Here is a 17,952-nt window from a genome sequence, read left to right as displayed (position 1 = left end):
AACACTTTGGGACTCCCCCTACAGTTACAGAATTATTTTCTAAAGTACATTATCTTGTTATGTCACTCCTGTTTAAAGTTGATTTTTGTCCCCTATCTTACAGGGTAAAGTCCAAACTCCCTAGTCTGGCATTCAAGGCGCTCCAAAATCTTACTCCCAAACACCTTCCTAGCTTTTTTCTCCCACCATTCTGCGTCTCCCATTTCTATTTCCCGCAGCATTTTATGCAGCTTGAGCCCCCTGCTTTCCTAATATGTGCTCCCCACAAGCATCTCAAGATCCCCATCCCAGGCAGCCCCAGGCAGTTTTTAAGTTTCTACCAAGCTCCACTATACTGGCAAGGCAACTTTCCCCAAGCAAGTCTTGTTTGCTTCGGAAAGTCGCAGGCGCCCAGGAATGAACAGGATAACCGCTAGTGGCTCCAGATGTCAGAAAACAGATGACCAGATCGAGCACGCGCAGATCTCTGGTTGGTCGGCTGTGTGCCTCCGGAAGGGCCGTGCTCGTCCAATCACCGAGAGGGAGGGCACGTTGAGGGTGATGCCAGGAATCAAGATGGCGCCCTCGGTCCGCTCTCAGCCACTTCGGTCTCTACCTGAAGAGCCACGCCCCGTCTGCTACACCCAACCAGTTGGTTCTTCAATCACAGAGAGGAAAGGCAACATGAGGAAGACGTCAGGCGCAAATATGGCGTTCTGGACGTGCTCTGTAGTTTGCTTGGCCACTACTCAAGGTGCATCGGATGTCCAATCACCAAGGGGCACAGTCCGCTCTTAGATGTGGAGGCAGGGGCTTAGGAACTCAGACTTAGGAGATGTCAGCTGGTACTGTGTACGAGCTGTCCTGTAAGCCGTCGCCCGTCCCCTGAAGCCGCACTCCTCCCGCTTATTGCAAGGGACGGATGTGAAGGGCTGGGCGGGCGTCGAGCTTCGGGTTCTTGCAGTGGGGCATAGACCTGAGGGCACTGGTCCCGCGGCCCAGATGGGAATGCGGGGGACAGTTGTAGCACGTCCACTTGTCCCACAGTCTCTGCGGTGTTGACGTGGCCAGAACTGCCTGCCTGTAACCAGATTGATACCTGTATTTCTGTCAGCTTCAGCTAATTAGCTGTGTCTCGTTTTGTTTGTTCAGGCACTGGGAACGGGGGCGTCGGTTTAGCAGACAAAATATTTACCTGAAACCCCAAAGAAAAAGAAATACAAGCCAGTACAAGAATCGAGCCAAAAGCCGTGCAGAACCCTGACTTTCTTTCTTGTTCCTGTAACTAACCTTCCCGAGAAGTGAACTAACCCTAGTTATGACCAAATTGACGTGATAGCCATGTGCATAACTACCTGGCAACGTGGACAGGAGCATTTATATTTAGGAGTGAAAAAATGTTTGTTGTATCTGTTTTTGAAATTTGTAATCTTAGGAACCCTGAAGCTAAGCCAGACTGTTCAAGCCCAGTCAGCCTAAGACCACCAGGGACGAACCAGTAGTCAGCAAAACCAGGTCTATCGACCTTTTTTAATGAGGGAGATTGCACACCAGAGACACCATGGGACATTTTACCAAAGGAAGGAAAAGATAAAGTTACGGAATTTTGAGAAAGTTTAAAGTTTGAATGGAACTTAAATGAAACAGGGTTTTAATAGCCTCAAAGCAAATCAGGTCTGTGAAAAAGGGTCGACATCAGGCCTAGACTGCGGAGTGGACCCATGGTCCTGTTTCTTTGAAAACCTCTTTTCTGAAGCTTTGCAACTGGCTTGTAAATTGAAGCTGTGTCTCTGTGTTAAAGTGACTTAGATCCTCCAAGCAAGATGTTTTATTCTTACTGACACAATTTCAAACAGCAAATTTCTGAGGGTCTTTGATTTTAGAGAACAAAGTTTCTTAGTGAGAAAGTGAGAAAGCAGTAGTCACTCAAAGAGGGTTATTATGACACTAAAGATTAAGCATGTCCTTGGCAACAATAGTTTCTTGTTAACTTTGCAGCTGTCTTTATTTGTGTTTGTTTTTCCTGCCTGATGAATAACCACGCAGATTTTTCTTCTCAACTGAGCTTGTATTTACTTATTCCTTAGGAATGCTGATGGTATAGCAAGAAGGTATTCTGAGCATTATATCAATGGGGAGGTTCTAGATCTTTCGCAAAGCAGGAGGTAAGCTCACAAACCACAGGTAATGACACACTCTGGAATAAAAAATGTCCGTGATGAGGAGGAACATTGGCCTATTACAGAAATCTGAGAAGCAAATGAAGGTCATCTTAGCAACTCAGTGATTGCCCACTTCCAACTTCCTGTTCCCAAAGTGGCTGATAGACTCTGGAATGGGTCAGGACACTTGGGATGCAGTGCCCAACTCCTCAGTAGTACAAGTTTGTTCAACACTTCAAATGCCTAGATAGGTTTGTGTGTGTGTGTGTGGTCTGTCCCTTGTATTTAACAAACAAGGAGGTAGTGTTGGTTTCTGTACCTTTTTTTTTTTTTTTTTTTTTTGAGGTAGAGTCTTGCTTTGTCACCCAGGCTGGAGTGCAGTGGTGCAATCAGAGCTCACTGCAGCCTTGACTTACTGGCTTGAGCCATCCTCCCACCTCAGTCTCACAAGTATCTGAGACTACAGACACGTGCCACCATGCCCAGCTAATTTTTAAATTTTCTGTAGTGATGAGGGTTTCATTATGTTGTCCAAGGTGCTCTCAGACTCCTGGACTCAAGTGATCCTCTCGGCCTCTCATAGTGTTAGGATTACAGACGTGAACCTCTGTACCACGCCCTGTTTCTTTGTTGTTGTTGTTTGTTTGTTTTTACTGTACATATTTCGCATCAGTGGGCTGCAAAGTCAGGAGCTAGAGATCAGTAAGCAAGATGAAGATCTTTGACACTCTTTACCACAACATAAACAATAGGTGGAGTAATTTATGATAATTCAACCCTGGGAACCCAGGGTGAATCACTGGTGAATGCTAAGTGACTAAAACAGTGCCTGGAGTATAACAGGCCCTTCGTAAATATTTTGAGTGAATGAATGAAAAGGCAAAGCCTTAGAACATACTAAATGTCTATCAAAAGAGGTCTGCTTAAATAAACCTGCCTACAGAACTGCCGAAAAGCACCAGGCAAATCACATAGCTAGCTATACTGATTGAGAATGCTTTCCAGGATAAGAATGGAAAGTTCTGTGTGTGTTGGAGTCTTAACAACACTAGAAATAGAACCATGGTGCAAAGAGCTTTCTGAGAGGCCTGCTAAGCAGGAGAAAAGCTCCTGTATCACCATGGAAACAACTCTCCCCCAAAGGAATGACAACAAGGACAGGTGCTAGATAATGCAGCATAATGAACATAGTGGTAAACAAGGATGCAGAACAAGTGTCAGGGCATTCAGGGAGAAGAGATGCTGACATGGTACCATCTAGAAGGAATGAACATGTATTAATTCATTTAGCAAATACTGAATGCCTTGTGTGTGCCAGAAACTATTCAAGGAATTGAAGACATAGTAGTGAACAAAACAGGCAAAAGTTCTACTCTCATGGAACTGTCATTTGAGTGGGTAGATACAGAAAATAAGCAAATAGTGTGTCATATGGTGGTAAGTGTCACAGAAAAATAAAAAGGAGGATGGAGAGTACTAGGGTGGAATTGCTTTAAGAGGAAAGGGTAGTTATTTTAAATAGGAAAGTGAGGGAAGGCCTTGAGGAAAAAAGTGACACTTGAATTGAGAACTTCAGGAGATGAGTGAGCACTTCGTGTGGCTGTCTGGGTGATGACAATTCCAGGCAGAGGGAACAGCAAGTTCTCTCTCAGCATGTGTGTGGAAGGGCAGGGAGACCAATGAGGCTGAAGTGGGGTGACTGAGGGAGAGAGAGTATGAGATGAAGGAGCCAGGGCATGTGGAACCTTGGAAGCCACTGGAAGGACTTGTTTTTACTCTCAAGATGGGAGCCAATGGATGCTTTAAATGGAGCAGTGACATGATCTGACATGTTTTTAAAGATTATACAAGCTTTATACAGGTTTTATAAAGATTATACAGGTTTTAAAGATTGGGTTAAGAATGCCCTCCTCATCATAGACTGTAGGAGGCAAGGTTGCGGTTGGAGACAAGTTGGATGGGTGTTACATCTTGGCTTTTTTTTTTAAAGGATTAAATGCATTAACATTCATTAAAGGCAGTAGTAATATGTAAAAAGGACAATGCTGGGCCTGAAAACCTGAGTTTTGTGTATCTCTGTACCAGCAGGGACACTGTTTCGGAGGTCACTGTGGTCCTAATAAACAAATATTCGGAACCCAAGTTGTACCAAATATTTACCAAGGGAAGCAGTACTAGGGCTTAAGTTTCTCTTGGCATAGATCCTGGATCAAAAATGTTTCTATTATGAAGAATTTCCACATGTACAAAAATAGAATAGTATGTATAATAAACTCCCATGTACACATTATGCTTTCTCAAAAATTATCCACACAGGGCCAATCTTATTTCATTTCTACTCATTTACCACTCTCTCTTCTGTTTTATTTTAAAAGCCAATTCAAGAAATTTTAGCCATAAATACCTCAATATGTATCTAAAAGATGATTTCTTTAAAAGAAATATAACCCCAATAGTATTCCCTAATATGTTCAAGTGTTTATTCCAATTTTGGAGGGATTCTTGCACCTTTGTCCATATTTTCTCAGAACCTGTAGTTAATCAAAAGCCTTCCGAGAGACAACATCAGTTTTGGGAAGACCAGTATTTAAATTTTTATCAAATAACTCCAGAATTGTGGCTAAGAACCAGTCACACACACACATTCACATAGAACATTTGCATAGCTAATCCTTGTAGCACTTATAACAAACACTAGGCACCATTCTGAGTGCCTTACACATATTAAATCATTTAATCCTTGCAAAAGCCCAAGATGTAACCTCCAGAATAGAGGTGATATTATTATCCCTACGTTGCAGGTGAGGAAACGGGTAGGGAGGCTAAATAACTTGTGCCCCCTCAGATGGCTAGTCAGTGCATCGTTCAAACCCAGAGTCCATCCTCTTAACCGTGCAGAATCCATTGAGGGTGTAAAGTTGTTAACTGGATCCAATTAGATTGAGGAAAGTAGCAGCGATCCTAGTCAAGGAATAAAACTGCATCTACTCAAACCTAAGAGTTGAAAGAAGTTATGATAAAAATTAAAGGGAACTTGAAGGACAGCTCAAGGACTTGTGATATACTTAGTTGTCAAATCGTGATCTCAGACTTTTTTTATTTTTAATTTTATTTTTAATTTTCGTGGTTACATAGTAGGTGTATATATTTGTGGGGTACATGAGATATTTTGGTACAGGTATGCAATGCATAATAATCACGTCATGGAAAATCGGGTATCCATCTCCTCAAGCATTTATCCTTTGTGTTACAAACAACCCAATTATACTCTTTTAGGTTTTTTTAAATTTAAATTTTAATTTATTTTTATTTTTATATTTTTTTGAGACCGAGTCTCGCTCTGTTGCCCAGGCTGGAGTGCAGTGGTGCAATCTCGGCTCACTGCAAGCTCCGTCTCCCGGGTTCAAGCCATTCTCCTGCCTCAGCCTCCTGAGTAGCTGGGAGAGGGGACAGTCAGTGTGGCGTAGTAGAGGCACTTGCAACCACACCCGGCTAATTTTTTGTATTTTTAGTAGAGATGGGGCTTCACCATGTTAGCCAGGATGGTCTCAATCTCCTCACCTTGTGATCCGCCTGCCTTGGCCTCCCAAAGTGCTGGGATTACAGGTGTGAGCCACCGTGCCCAGCCTCTTTTAGGTATTTTTAAATGTACAATTAAATTATTACTGATTATAGTCCCCCTGTTGTGCTATCAAATACTAGTCTTATTCATTCTTCCTAAATTTTTTGTGTATGCATTAACCATCCCCACCTCCCCTCACCACACCACTCACTATCTTTCCCAGCCTCTGGTAACCATCCTTCTATTCTCTATCCCTACGAGTTCAATTGTTTTGACTTTTAGGTCCCACAAGTAAGTGAGAACATGTGATGTTTGTCTTTCTGTACCTGGCTTATTTCACTTAACATGATGATCTCCAGTTCCATCCATGCTATTGCAAATGACAGAATCTCATTCTTTTGATGGCTGAATAGCAGTCCATTGTGTATAAGTACCACATTTTCTTTATCCATTCATCTGTTGGAGATCTCAAATTTAACACACCACACAGAGCTCCTGATCTTCAGCAACCCCTCCCTATTAATCCACTAAACCTTACTGTTTAGTTTTCCCCATCTGTGTCAATGGCAACTCCATCCTTCCAGTTGTTCAGAGCAGACACCCTGAAGTCACCCTCAATCCTTCGCTTTTTTTTTTTTTTTTTGAGACGGAGTCTTACTCTGTCGCCCAGGCTGGAGTGCAGTGGTGCGATCTTGGCTCACTGCAACCTCCGCCTCCCTGGTTCAAGTGATTCTCCTGCCTCAGCCTCCTGAGTAGCTGGGATTACAGATGCCTGCCACCTCGCCTGGCTAATTTTTTTATATTTTTAGTAGAGATGGGGTTTCACCATGTTGGCCAGACTGGTTTTGAACTCCTGACCTCAAGTGATCCTCCCACCTTGGCCTCTCAAAGTGGTAGGACTACCGGTATGAGACACCTCGCCCAGCTGATCTTCCACTTTCACATCCCATATCCATTCAGACAAAAACTCTTGTTGGCTGTACCTTTAAAATTTTATTGAGAACCTGACTACTCTCCTCCTCTGTTACAACAAACCTTGTGCAAGTCACCACTATCTCTTGTTTGGATAACTGCAATAGCCTCTGTGGTGGACACTTCTAAAATGGCCCCTAATGATTTCTGCCCTCTGGTATTCAAACCTTTGCATAATCCCTTCCCCTTCAGAAAGAGCTGGACTTAGTGACTTTCTTCTAAGGCATAGACTATGACAGAAGTTTTGGGATATACTTCTGAGATTAGAGTATAAAAGACTGTGACCTCTATCTCTCTGTCTTTCTCTCTGTTTCTCTGCCTCCCTCTCTTTTCTGTTTGCTTGCTGTGATGAAGCAAGCTGCCCTGTTGTGAGCTCTCTGGTGGAGAGCCCCACATGGCAAGAAAATGAGAAGCCCCCTGGAGAGACAAGAGCTGAGGCCCAGGATACAATATCCTGAAAAAAACTGAATCCTGCTGACAACTGCCCAAGTGAAGCTGGAAGTGCATCTTTCCGCAGTGGAACCTTGAGATGACTGCAGCCCTGGCTGACAACTTGATTGCAGCCTGTGAAGGACCCTGAACCAGAGGACTCGGCGAAATTGTGCCTGGATTCCTGACCTACAGAAGCAGTGAGATAATAAATGCTGTTGTTTGAGGCCACAAAGTTTTGAGATATTTGTTAATACAGCAACGGATACTTAATACAGCTTCCTACATGGTCTCCCTCCTTCACCCTTCACACTACAGTCTGTTGTCCACACAGCAGTCAGAGATCCTTTTGAAACGTAAGTCAGATCATCATGACACTTACTTCCTTGCTAAGTGGGCTGCAAGGCCTTTCACAGTCTGATCCCCTATCCTCTCTCTTTCCCCATCTCCTATCATTCTTCCCCTTGCAAATTTTCTTCCAGCACGTGGGCCTGCCTGCTGTTCTTCAGTATGGCAAGCAACCTGCTGCCCGGAGCCCACACACTGACTGTCCCCTCTCCTAGGACACTCTTCCCTCAAGGGCTCCCACATCTTGCCTGCTGGCTCCCGCATCTTCTTCAAGTCTGCTCAAATGTCACCTTCTCAGTGAGGCCCATCCTGGCTATCCTCTTTCAGTTCTGACACAAAATAATTTATCCCTTTATTACATCATTATTTTGTTGTCTTCCCTCCTTCTGTTCCTACTAAAATTTAATCTCTAGGAAAGCAGAAAACGTCTTGTTCTTTGCTGTAACCCAAGTGCCTCGAACATTGCCTCATTAATTGCTTGCACTCAATAATATGTGTTGAATAAATGGGTTAAGTAGTTTATTAATTGTGAAGCTAAATCCCGTCTGAAAGGTTTGGAGCAGCTTGTTGAAATAGCATATAGAGATTCTGTGTTTTAAGTTGTGGTTTAGGTAGAATCATCCATGATGTACGTGGAGCCAGATCCTGCGTCCTGGAATCAAATATCTGTATCTGACCTGTGGGTAATTATATTGCTATCCTATACCTTTGACCCATTCATCTCGGCTCACCTGTGATCCAGGCTATACTCCTAAACTTGGGTGAGAGAGTCTGCAACACAAGGAAAACACAGAGCCATCATTTAGTAAATCACACCATAATAATACATTTTGTTGTTAAATGTAGCCAATCTCTGAGTATTTTTTATTAAAGTATCTCTAATGTTTAAGAGCATCTAACACATTCATCATGTTTCACCTGTCCTCAGCCCCCGCTTGGCTTCCCTCCCGTATGTGTCAGTGCCCAAAGTCCAGAAGGGGCCAAAGTGGCAGGGGGCTGGTGTGTCAGTGCTACCCTGAGTGTGTGCCCACCTGGCTGGGCTGCGACAGTGCCCGGGTTCGGCCCCAACCTTGCTCCATAATTGGAACGGGCACTGGGAGCAGGGAGAGGCCAGGCAGTGGGAGCAGACACTTCGCAGGGGGGCCTTCCTGGGCCCCCAAGAACACAGAGATGCCTGGGTTTGCAGCCGGGCTTGGGCAACTGCAGCGGCACCTGGGGAGGGCGGGGCTTCTGCCTGTTCCGTGGAGTGTATAACCCCAGCAGTGCCTCCCTGCTGCAGCCGATGTCCTGTCAGTGGCCACTCTAGATCGGCCACTGATGCCACCAGTATGACATTAATGTAGTAGATTTAAAATTTTCAGGGGATTTAATTAATCATGATTTTAAGTGGTACTAATGTTTCTGGAAATTTAATCTCTTAGACTTGACTTATTTGAACATTCATCATAGAGCAATCTAAAGTTATTTCTAATTTACATAAAAATTACTACCTATAAAACAGAATAATAACTTTATAAGTTGAAATAAAAGCCTTAAGAAAATCTAGGTTTTTAAACATAAGACTTTAAAAATTAAATATTATTTTAATGGCTAGTAACTGTTGATAGTCCATTCTGTGCACAACAACCCCCCTTGGGCATTTGAAAATAAAAATCTCTACTGACCATTTTGAAAGAATGAGTTCGAGGATACATCCACAGATTGGAGCTTCAGCAGGAGCAGGACATGGAGAGCCCAGGAAACTTGAACAAAATCATAGAGGTCACGTCTGAACAAGAATTGATTACGTTCAATTCTGGTCATTAGAGGTAGCATCAGACCCAGAAAAGGCATCTGGAAAGCAACTATAGAGGGGAGTTAGTGTGCATCAATTTTAGCAATGAGTTATAGAGTCAATAACTATGACTTAAACATTTATTTTCCTCTTTTGTGGAGGTCCTGGGCTGGCCTGGTCCCTCAGCTCAGGGATCCAGCTCACTCTTCCTACATCACTAACATCCATAAGGTGGCTCTTATTCTCATTACTTCAGGCCTCCAGATCTTTTTTTTTTTTTTTTTTGAGACAGAGTGTCGCTCTGTCGCCCAGGCTGGAGTGCAGTGGCCAGATCTCAGCTCACTGCAAGCTCCGCCTCCCGGGTTCACGCCATTCTCCTGCCTCAGCCTCCCAAGTAGCTGGGACTACAGGCGCCTGCCACCTCCCCCGGCTAGTTTTTTGTATTTTTTAGTAGAGACGGGGTTTCACCGTGTTAGCCAGGATGGTCTCGATCTCCTGACCTTGTGATCCGCCCATCTCGGCCTCCCAAAGTGCTGGGATTACAGGCTTGAGCCACCGCGCCCGGCCAAGCCTACAGATCTTGCCCTTACACTTTGCAGCAGGATAAAGGAAAAGGGCAAAAGATGTGTGTCCACTGTTCTCTCAGGAAGAGTCTTGGTTGCCACGTCAGGACACTTCTGCTTCCTTCCCATTGGCCAGAACTCAGCCTCATTACCACACCTGCAAGCAATGCTGGGAAATGGAGTCTCCGCTTCTGGTGGCTATGAGCCTTCCTAAAAATCAGATGTTGTAGAACTATTACTATGGAAAAAAGCAAAAGCAAATATCAGGAAATGGGTACTTACTACTTTACACATATTCTGTGGGCAGCAGCAAGCTGTAGGAGGTGAAATTGTAAATCTTAAGACTTTATGTGGAATGGCACAGTTAAAATAGGGTGGAAGTGATAGTCATAAGTAGTCACTGAAATGTATACAGGAAAACATGGGCTTGTTCCTGCAACGTCACAAAACACCAGCTGGGGATTATGTTGAAAACCCAAAAAGTGTCATTTTAGGGCAGGTAAGTATTTAGAATCAGCATTTTAGAAACAATAAAAAACTCCCCAAACTGAGGACAAATTAGCCTATGAGGAGGCAAACATGGAAAGTATAAATTGGGTCTAAAACTTTTTCTCTCTTTTCTTTCTTTCTTTCTTTCTTTCTTTCTTTCTTTCTTTCTTTCTTTCTTTCTTTCTTTCTTTCTTTCTTTCTTTTTTTCTTCCTTCCTTCCTTCCTTTCCTTCCTTCCTTCCTTTCTTCCTTCCCTCCTTTCTTCCTTCCCTCCTTTCTTCTTTCTCTCTTTCTCTCTTTCTTTCTTTCTTTCTTTCTTTCTTTCTTTCTTTCTTTCTTTCTTTCTTTCTTTCTTTCTTTCTTTCTTTCTTTCTTTTTTTCTTTCTTTCTTTCTTTCTTTCTTTCTTTCTTTCTTTCTTTTCTTTCTTTCTTTCTTTCTTTCTTTTCTTTCTTTCTTTCTTTTCTTGATAGTCTCTCTCTGTCACCCAGGCTGCAGTGCAGTGGCATGATCTTGGCTCACTGCAACCTCTGCCTCCTGGGTTCAAGTGATTCTCCTGCCTCAGCCTCTGGAGTAGCTGGGATTACAGATGTGCACCACCATGCTTGGGTAATTTTTTTATTTTTAGTAGAGACGGGGTTTCACCATGTTGGCCAGGCTGTTCTCAAACTCCTGACCTCAAGTGATCTGCCCACCTCAGCCTCCCAAAGTGCTAGGATTACAAGCATGAGCCACTGCACCCAGCCAAGTATCTTTTTTTTTTTTTCTTTTCTTTTCTCTTTTCTTTTTTTTCCTGATGGAGTCTCATTCTGTTGCCCAGGTTGGAGTACAGTGGCTTGATCTCAGCTCACTGCAACCTCCCCCTCCCAGGTTCAAGCGATTCACCTGCCTCAGCCTCCCAAGTAACTGGGATTACAGGAACCCACCACCATGCCCAGATAAGTTTTGGATTTTTAGTAGAGTCTGGGTTTTGCCATGTTGGCCAGGCTGGTCTTGAACTGCTGACCTCAGGCGATCTGCCCATCTCGACCTCCCAAAGTGCTGGGATTACAGGCATGAGCCACTGTGCACAGCCTAAAACTTTTTCATAATTTCATCAATGGCATATTCCTAGGAGAAACCATAAAACGTTAAAAGAAACTGCTTTGCTTACACAGAAAACAGCCTTCTTATATAAAATCCTGGGCTGGAAGTTCTTGTCAACAAATTACCCTTCTATTTTTTATTTTTTATTTTTTTGAGACAGAGTCTCACTCTGTCACCCAGGCTGGAGTGCAGTGGCATGATCTCAGCTCACTGCAACCTCCACCTCCCAGGCTCAAGCTATCCTCCCATCTCAGCCTCACAAGTAGCTGGGACTACAGGTGCAGCCACCATGGCTGGCTAATTTTTTGGGGGGTATTTTTTTGTAGAGCCTTGGTCTTGCCATGTTACCTAGGCTGGTTTCGAATGTGGCCGAATTAAGTTCCCTCTTTCTTCTTTACCTCATTTCCTGGAGTCAACCACTATTGTGCCTCTATCTCACTATAAGTTCCTCTTGTTTATTCTTGGCCTTCGTATAAATTGTATCATACAGTATGTATTTTTTTGGGTCTGGTTTTTTCAGCTCAACGTTATGTCTGTAAGAGTCATCCATGTTATTCTAGGTATTAGGAGTTCTATCCTTTTTATTGCTGAGTAGTATTCCATTGCATGAGTATAACACAATTTTTTTTTTTTTTTTTTTTGAGATGGGGTCTCACTCTGTCCTCCAGGCTGGAGTGCAGTGGTGCAATCATGGCTCAGTACAGCCTCGACCTCCTGGGCTCCAAGTAACCCTCCCGCCTCAGCCTCCCAAGGAGCTGGGACTACAGGCACTCATCACCACGCCTGGCTAATTTTTTTTTTTTAATAGAGACGGGGGTCTTACTAGGTTGCCTCCCCAGGTGCTGGGATTACAGATATGAGCCACCATGCCTGGCCCAGATGTAAAGTTCTATCAACTTCATCTTCTTTAAGATATTTCGTTTAGAGGTGACTAAGTCACTTCATTCTGGCTGGTTCCCCGTACACCTTCATCACCATCCTGGAGATTTCCTTCCCATTTTCTCCCATATTGGATCTCCTTTTTTTCTGGAGTCCGTGCCTTTCGTTTTCTTGGGTTAGTCTCTTCTTTTGGTGGAACACACCCTCCAGTTAGCTCCCTGTAAAAGGAAGCTGTCAGAAAATGTCTCTTTTCTATTCTCACACCTAATTGATCATTTGGCTGGATACAGAACTCTAGCTCGGACATAATTTTCCCTCAGAATTTTGAAGGCATTACTCCATTGGCTTCTTGCTTCCAGAGTTATTGTTGAGAAAACTAAATCCATTCTCATCTTCATCATTTGTATGTGGCCTTTTTTTTTTTTTTCCTCCCTCTCTGGAAATTTATAAGGGGTATTCTTTTTCTTTTAACGTTCTGAATTTTTATAGCATTGTACATTGGTGTAAAGTAATTTTTATTTATTGGACTGGGCCCTTTCAATCACATCCATATCCTTCTGTTCAGGGTAAAATTTTCCATGTATTTCATGGGTGATTCTTCTTTTTGAAACTTGTGTTATTCAGATGGGAGTTTTGGTGGACTAGTCTTAGAATTTTGTTTTCTTGCTCTTTTTCCCATTTCTTTGTGTTTTTTCTTTCCTCTCTGAGAGTTTGCCTCAGTGCTATCTTTGAACCCTTCTAGCGAGTTCTTAATGTCTGCTATCATGTTTTAAATTTCCAAGAACTGTTTCTTTGTTCTGAATATCTAATCTTTCCTTTAAAAAATAGTTTCTGAGCTAGACATGGTGGGGTGTGCCTGTAGTTCCAGCTACTTGGAAGGCTGAAGTGGGAGGCTTGGGCCCAGGTTTTCAAGGCCAGCATGAGCAACATAGCAAGACCCTGTCTTAAAAAAAAAAAAAGAGAGAAAAAAATTGTTTCATTTCATTAATATAATGTCCCTTATTTTTCTCATAATATTAATGAGTTTCCTTTTATGTTTAAAATATTTTTTTCTTGCATAGTTTCTGTTTCTTCCAATTCATTTTTTTCTTTCAGTTTGTTGGGCTCTTTATCCATATACTCTAGCTGATGGGTTTTGGCAGGCTATTGAATATATTAATTTGGAGTCAAGGGGAGAGGTTGGAGAATAAAAATTTTATCCAACTCAGAAAGCTGTTATAAAAATTAAGTGATGTAATGCATATAATTTGCTTAGCACAGAGTCTGGAATATAGTAAGCATTCAAATGTTTGATGGTATATTTTATTTTATTATTTAATGGCTGCGTCATATTCTTTTAGCATACAGATGAACATAATTCACCTAGCCATTCCTCTACGGCTATTGAAGATCAGGTTTACTTTTTACTTTCTACTATTATGTAAATAGGGATGAGTATTTTTCTGAAAATGGCTTTAGTCACATATTTTAAAGCTTTCATTATGTAATATATATATTTTTTGAGACAGGATTTTGATCTGTCACCCAGGCTGGAGCACAGTGGCACAATCATAGCTTACTGCAGCCTTGAATTCCCAGGCTCAATGCATCCTCCCTCCTCAGCCTTCTGATTAAGCTGGGACTACAGGCACGTGACCCACACCCAACTAATTAAATTTTTTATTTTTATTTTTATTTTTAGAGGTAGGGTTTCTTTATGTTGCCTAGGCTGGTCTCAAACTCCTAAGCTCAAGCAATTCTCCTGTCTTGGCCTCCCAAAGTACTGGTATTACAGGTGTGAGCTACTGTGCCCAGACTTATTATGGAATTTTCAATCATGTACAAAAGTAAAGAAAATGGTATAATAAACTCCCACGTACCCATTATTTAGTTTCAACAATAGCCATTTTTGGTCAAGTATCCAAACATGTTCATGTTTAGTGGACAATCTTGTTTTAACCCTAGTATATGGATTCTATACCAGTGCTGTCCAATAAAAATATAATGTAACCTACAAATGAAAACCATGTTTGTAATTTAAAACATAACTTAATTGTAACCTAAAATTTTCTAGTAGCTACATTTGAAAAATATTAAAGAAGTGAAATTTATTTATTTATTTAAGACAGGATCTCACTCTGTTGCCCAGGCTGGAGTGTAGGGGTGCAATCATAGTTCGTTGCAGCGTCAAATTCCTGGTCTCAACCGATCTTCCAGCCTCAGCCTCATGAGCAGCTAGGACTACAGGCATGTGCCAAGAGGCCTGCTAAGTTTTAAATTTTTTGTACAGACAGAGTCTCCCTGTGTTGCTCAAGTTGGTCTGGAACTCCTGGGCTTAAGTGATCCTCCCACCTCACCTCAGCTTCACGAAGTGATCAGATTACAAGTGTGAGCCATTGTGACCCGCCTGTGAAATTAATTTTAATAATATATTTTATTTTACTCAATATATCCAAAATATTATTTTAATATATAACCAGTTTCCAAGTTATTAATGACATATTTTCATTTTTTTGGTACTAAGTCTTCAAAATCTAGTGTGTACTTTACATTCATAGCATATCTCAACTGGACTAGCTCAATAGCCATATGTGCCTAGTGGCTCTCCTATGAGAAAGTGTGAATATGCTCACCAAACAGGATTAATGTGAAGCAGATCCCAGACATTTTATCAGTGTGTCCATAAATACTTCAATATGTGTCTGTAATAACAATGTCCATATTTTTAAAAAAGGTTTCCTTAGAATTACTTTTTAGAAATACGGTTATTGGGTTGAAGAATATGCACTTTTAAAATCTTGCAGCATATTATAGCTACTTTTTCAGAACACTAGATTAATTTACACTCCTTTCAGGAGTGTGTGATGGAGCCCGTGTCACCCTCATAGTGTGTATTTGGATCACTGACCATGGTTCTGAAATCTAGAGAAAGGCAGTAAGACTTCCCCTCTGTTGTGAGAGGTCAAATTTTGTTTTGTTTTAATGGCTTAAAACAAGTTTTATTCTCTTACAGTTCTGAAGGTCAGAAGTCTGAATTCAGTTTTACTGGGCTAAAGTCAACGTTTTGGCTTTTAGAGGTTCCTTTTGGAGGCTCTGAGGGGATAATTTGTTTCCTTGCTTTTTCAGCTTCTCATGGCCACCTGTGTTCCTTTACTTGCCCCTTCCTCCATCTTTCAAGTGCATCATCCCAATCTTTACTTGTATTCATCATACCGCCTTTTCATCTGTGAGAAGTCAAGTTCTAGTGATGATTCAGAGGTGACTTTTAAGCAGACAAGAGCAAAGAGACACAAGCAGGAACCTGCCAGGCATAGTGGTGTGCACCTGTTGTCCACGTGGGAGGCTTAGAAGGAAGGATTGCCTGAGCCCAGGGCTTCAAGTCCAGCCTCAGCAACATAGACCCCATCTCTAAAATAAATGAATGAATAAATAAATAAAGTAAAATAAAAACATGGGCTTCTTGGAACTCTACTTTTATATAGAAAAGAAGAAAGCAGATGACAGAAGATAGAGGGAGGTAATAATAACAAGAGAGACAGACTTCTGGGTAAAAATGGCTGATAGAGCACAAACATCTAAGTGCATATCTTCCTGATGCCCGACTAGAACAACAATGGGGGCTGTCCTTAAATACTTGTTTGTTTTCTTCTTTCTTTCTTTTCTTTCTTTCTTTTTCTTTTTTTTTTCTTTCTTTTTTTTTTTTTTTGAGATGGAGTCTCCCTCTGTTGCCTAGGCTGGAGTGCAGTGGTGCAATCTCAGCTCACTGCAACCTCTGCCTCCTGGATTCAAGCAATTCTCCTGCCTCAGCCTCCCCAGAAGCTAGGATTATAGGCACCCGCCATCATGCCCAGCTAATGATTGTATTTTTAGTAGAGATGGAGTTTCACTATGTTGGTCAGGCTGGTCTCGAACTGCTGACCTCAGGTGATCCACCCCGCCTCGGCCTCCCAAAGTGCTGGGATTTCAGGTGTGAGCGAGCCACCACTCCTGGCACCTCGTTTGTTTTCTATTTAAGGTGAGGGGATAAAAAGCTGATTGGAAGTTTGGAGTTATTGATTCAAGCTTCACTGTAGGATAATCTGACTAGTGAACTCCAAATGCCAGCACATTTGTGTCCTTTCTCCTGGACTACTTGGATTCCTCACAAAGGAAGAATCTTCTAAAGCCCTAACTAAAGGGTGGAGTTAACCTAGAACCTGGGAGTTGATGGAGTTAGAGGGCTTGGAGTCTAAACACTGAATATGCCTTGGTTTCCTTAATCTTGTTGTTTTGGTATGACACCTCCACCCCTAACTGTGCCTTGTGCCTTCCAGTTCCTCTGCTTGAGTTGGGAAGAGGCAGTCATTCATCAGCAAGGAGTAGAACAGATCTCGGAATCACTATTTTTCTTCTTCTTCTTCTTCTTTTTTTTTCTTTTCAAGAAGGAGTCTTGCTCCATCACCCAGGCTGGAGTGCAGTGGTGCAATCTCGGCTCACTGCAACCTCTGCCTCCCGGGTTCAAGCGATTCTCCTGCCTCAGCCTCCTTAGTATCTGGGATAACAGGTGCTCCACCTTGCCTGGCTAATTTTTGTATTTTTAGTAGAGACGGGGTTTCATCATGTTGGCCAGGCTGGTCTCAAACTCCTGACCTCGTGAACCATCCACCACAGCCTCCCAAAGTGCTAGGATTACAGGCTGAGCCACTGCACCCAGCCAGAATAACTATTCTTAAACAGTTTAATTATCTTTATTTTGTGCTCACTAACCAACTTGCAGCTGTACCTGATGCCACAGATTCCTGAGCTTTTTGAGAACACTACTGTTTAAATTGGTTGATTTTTTATTTTCTCATTGATTTAGGACTGTGCTTTCTTGCCTCTGCTAAGTCAGTTACCCCTGGTCCACCAGGCTTTCGAGTGCCAAAATGTTACTATTCTTTTCTTTTCTTTTCTTCTTTTCTCTCCATGCTATGGATATGTGCTGGTATAAATAGTTTTTTTTTTTTTTTTAAGAAAATAGTCTGGATCTTAACCTTCCTCTTACTAAGCCCTCTCTCCCTGCTTTATTCACATATCATTTAATAGCAACTCTATCCTTTCAGTCACTCAAGCAAAACTATTGGAATAACTTTTAACCCCTCTTTTTCTCTCTTACTCCACATACATTCATCAGCAAATACTGTGGGCTCTACTTTCACATATATCCGGAGTCTGACCATTGCTCACAGCCTCTACTGCTACCAACCTGGTCCAAGCTATCAGCAGTTCTCATCTGGATTATTAAAATCACCCACCAACTGGTTTTCGTGTTTCTGCCCTTGTCTTCTTTATTTTTTATCACTGTAACAAGAAACAGAAGCCAGATACCCCTCCTTTGTTCAGAACTCTCAATGGGGTCCCCTTGTACAGTCTACTCCCTGTTAACTCCCTTACCCTATCTCCCCCATCTTCCAGTCATTTATTCTGCTCCAATCACAATGGCCTTTGTATTTGTGGTCGCTTTTGCTTAGAATGCTCTTCCTCCAGATATTCAAATGGCCGACTCCTTCACGTTCTCTAAGTGTTCGTTCAAATATCACCTTATCTGAAAAGACTTTTCTGACCTAATAGCAATCCCCATCTCATGCTTCTGGCACTTTCCTTTCCCCATACTCTTCTTTATTTCTCCAGATCACTTATAATCCCCTTGTACAGTGTGTATTTAGTTGGTTAGTGTATTTAGTTCTCCCTCACTAGAATGTTGGTTCCCTGAAG

General features: G+C 42.2%; 2 long non-coding RNA genes across 4 annotated transcripts; one reads left to right on the top strand and one right to left on the bottom strand.

The window, feature by feature from the left end:
* Positions 1-549: 549 nt before the first annotated feature.
* Positions 550-7,606, top strand: LOC105480243 (uncharacterized). Its single transcript, XR_986365.3, has 3 exons — positions 550-733; positions 2,067-2,144; positions 7,030-7,606. It is a non-coding gene; the product is annotated as an uncharacterized lncRNA (long non-coding RNA).
* Positions 7,159-9,913, bottom strand: LOC105480244 (uncharacterized). 3 transcript variants are annotated; one of them, XR_986367.3, is made up of 4 exons: positions 9,817-9,913; positions 9,117-9,296; positions 8,184-8,223; positions 7,159-7,293 (listed from the first exon to the last, which is right to left on the bottom strand). It is a non-coding gene; the product is annotated as an uncharacterized lncRNA (long non-coding RNA). The 3 variants fall into 3 exon arrangements; XR_011619997.1 differs by lacking the exon at positions 9,817-9,913 and adding an exon at positions 9,727-9,747; XR_986366.3 differs by lacking the exon at positions 9,817-9,913 and having other exon boundaries at positions 9,117-9,642.
* Positions 9,914-17,952: the final 8,039 nt, after the last annotated feature.

This window comes from Macaca nemestrina, chromosome 2 (assembly GCF_043159975.1).
Source record: "Macaca nemestrina isolate mMacNem1 chromosome 2, mMacNem.hap1, whole genome shotgun sequence".
In the NCBI taxonomy this organism is placed as follows: domain Eukaryota; kingdom Metazoa; phylum Chordata; class Mammalia; order Primates; family Cercopithecidae; genus Macaca; species Macaca nemestrina.
The sequence above is the reverse complement of the archived record's forward strand: the minus strand, read 5'-3'. Positions and strand labels throughout refer to the sequence as shown.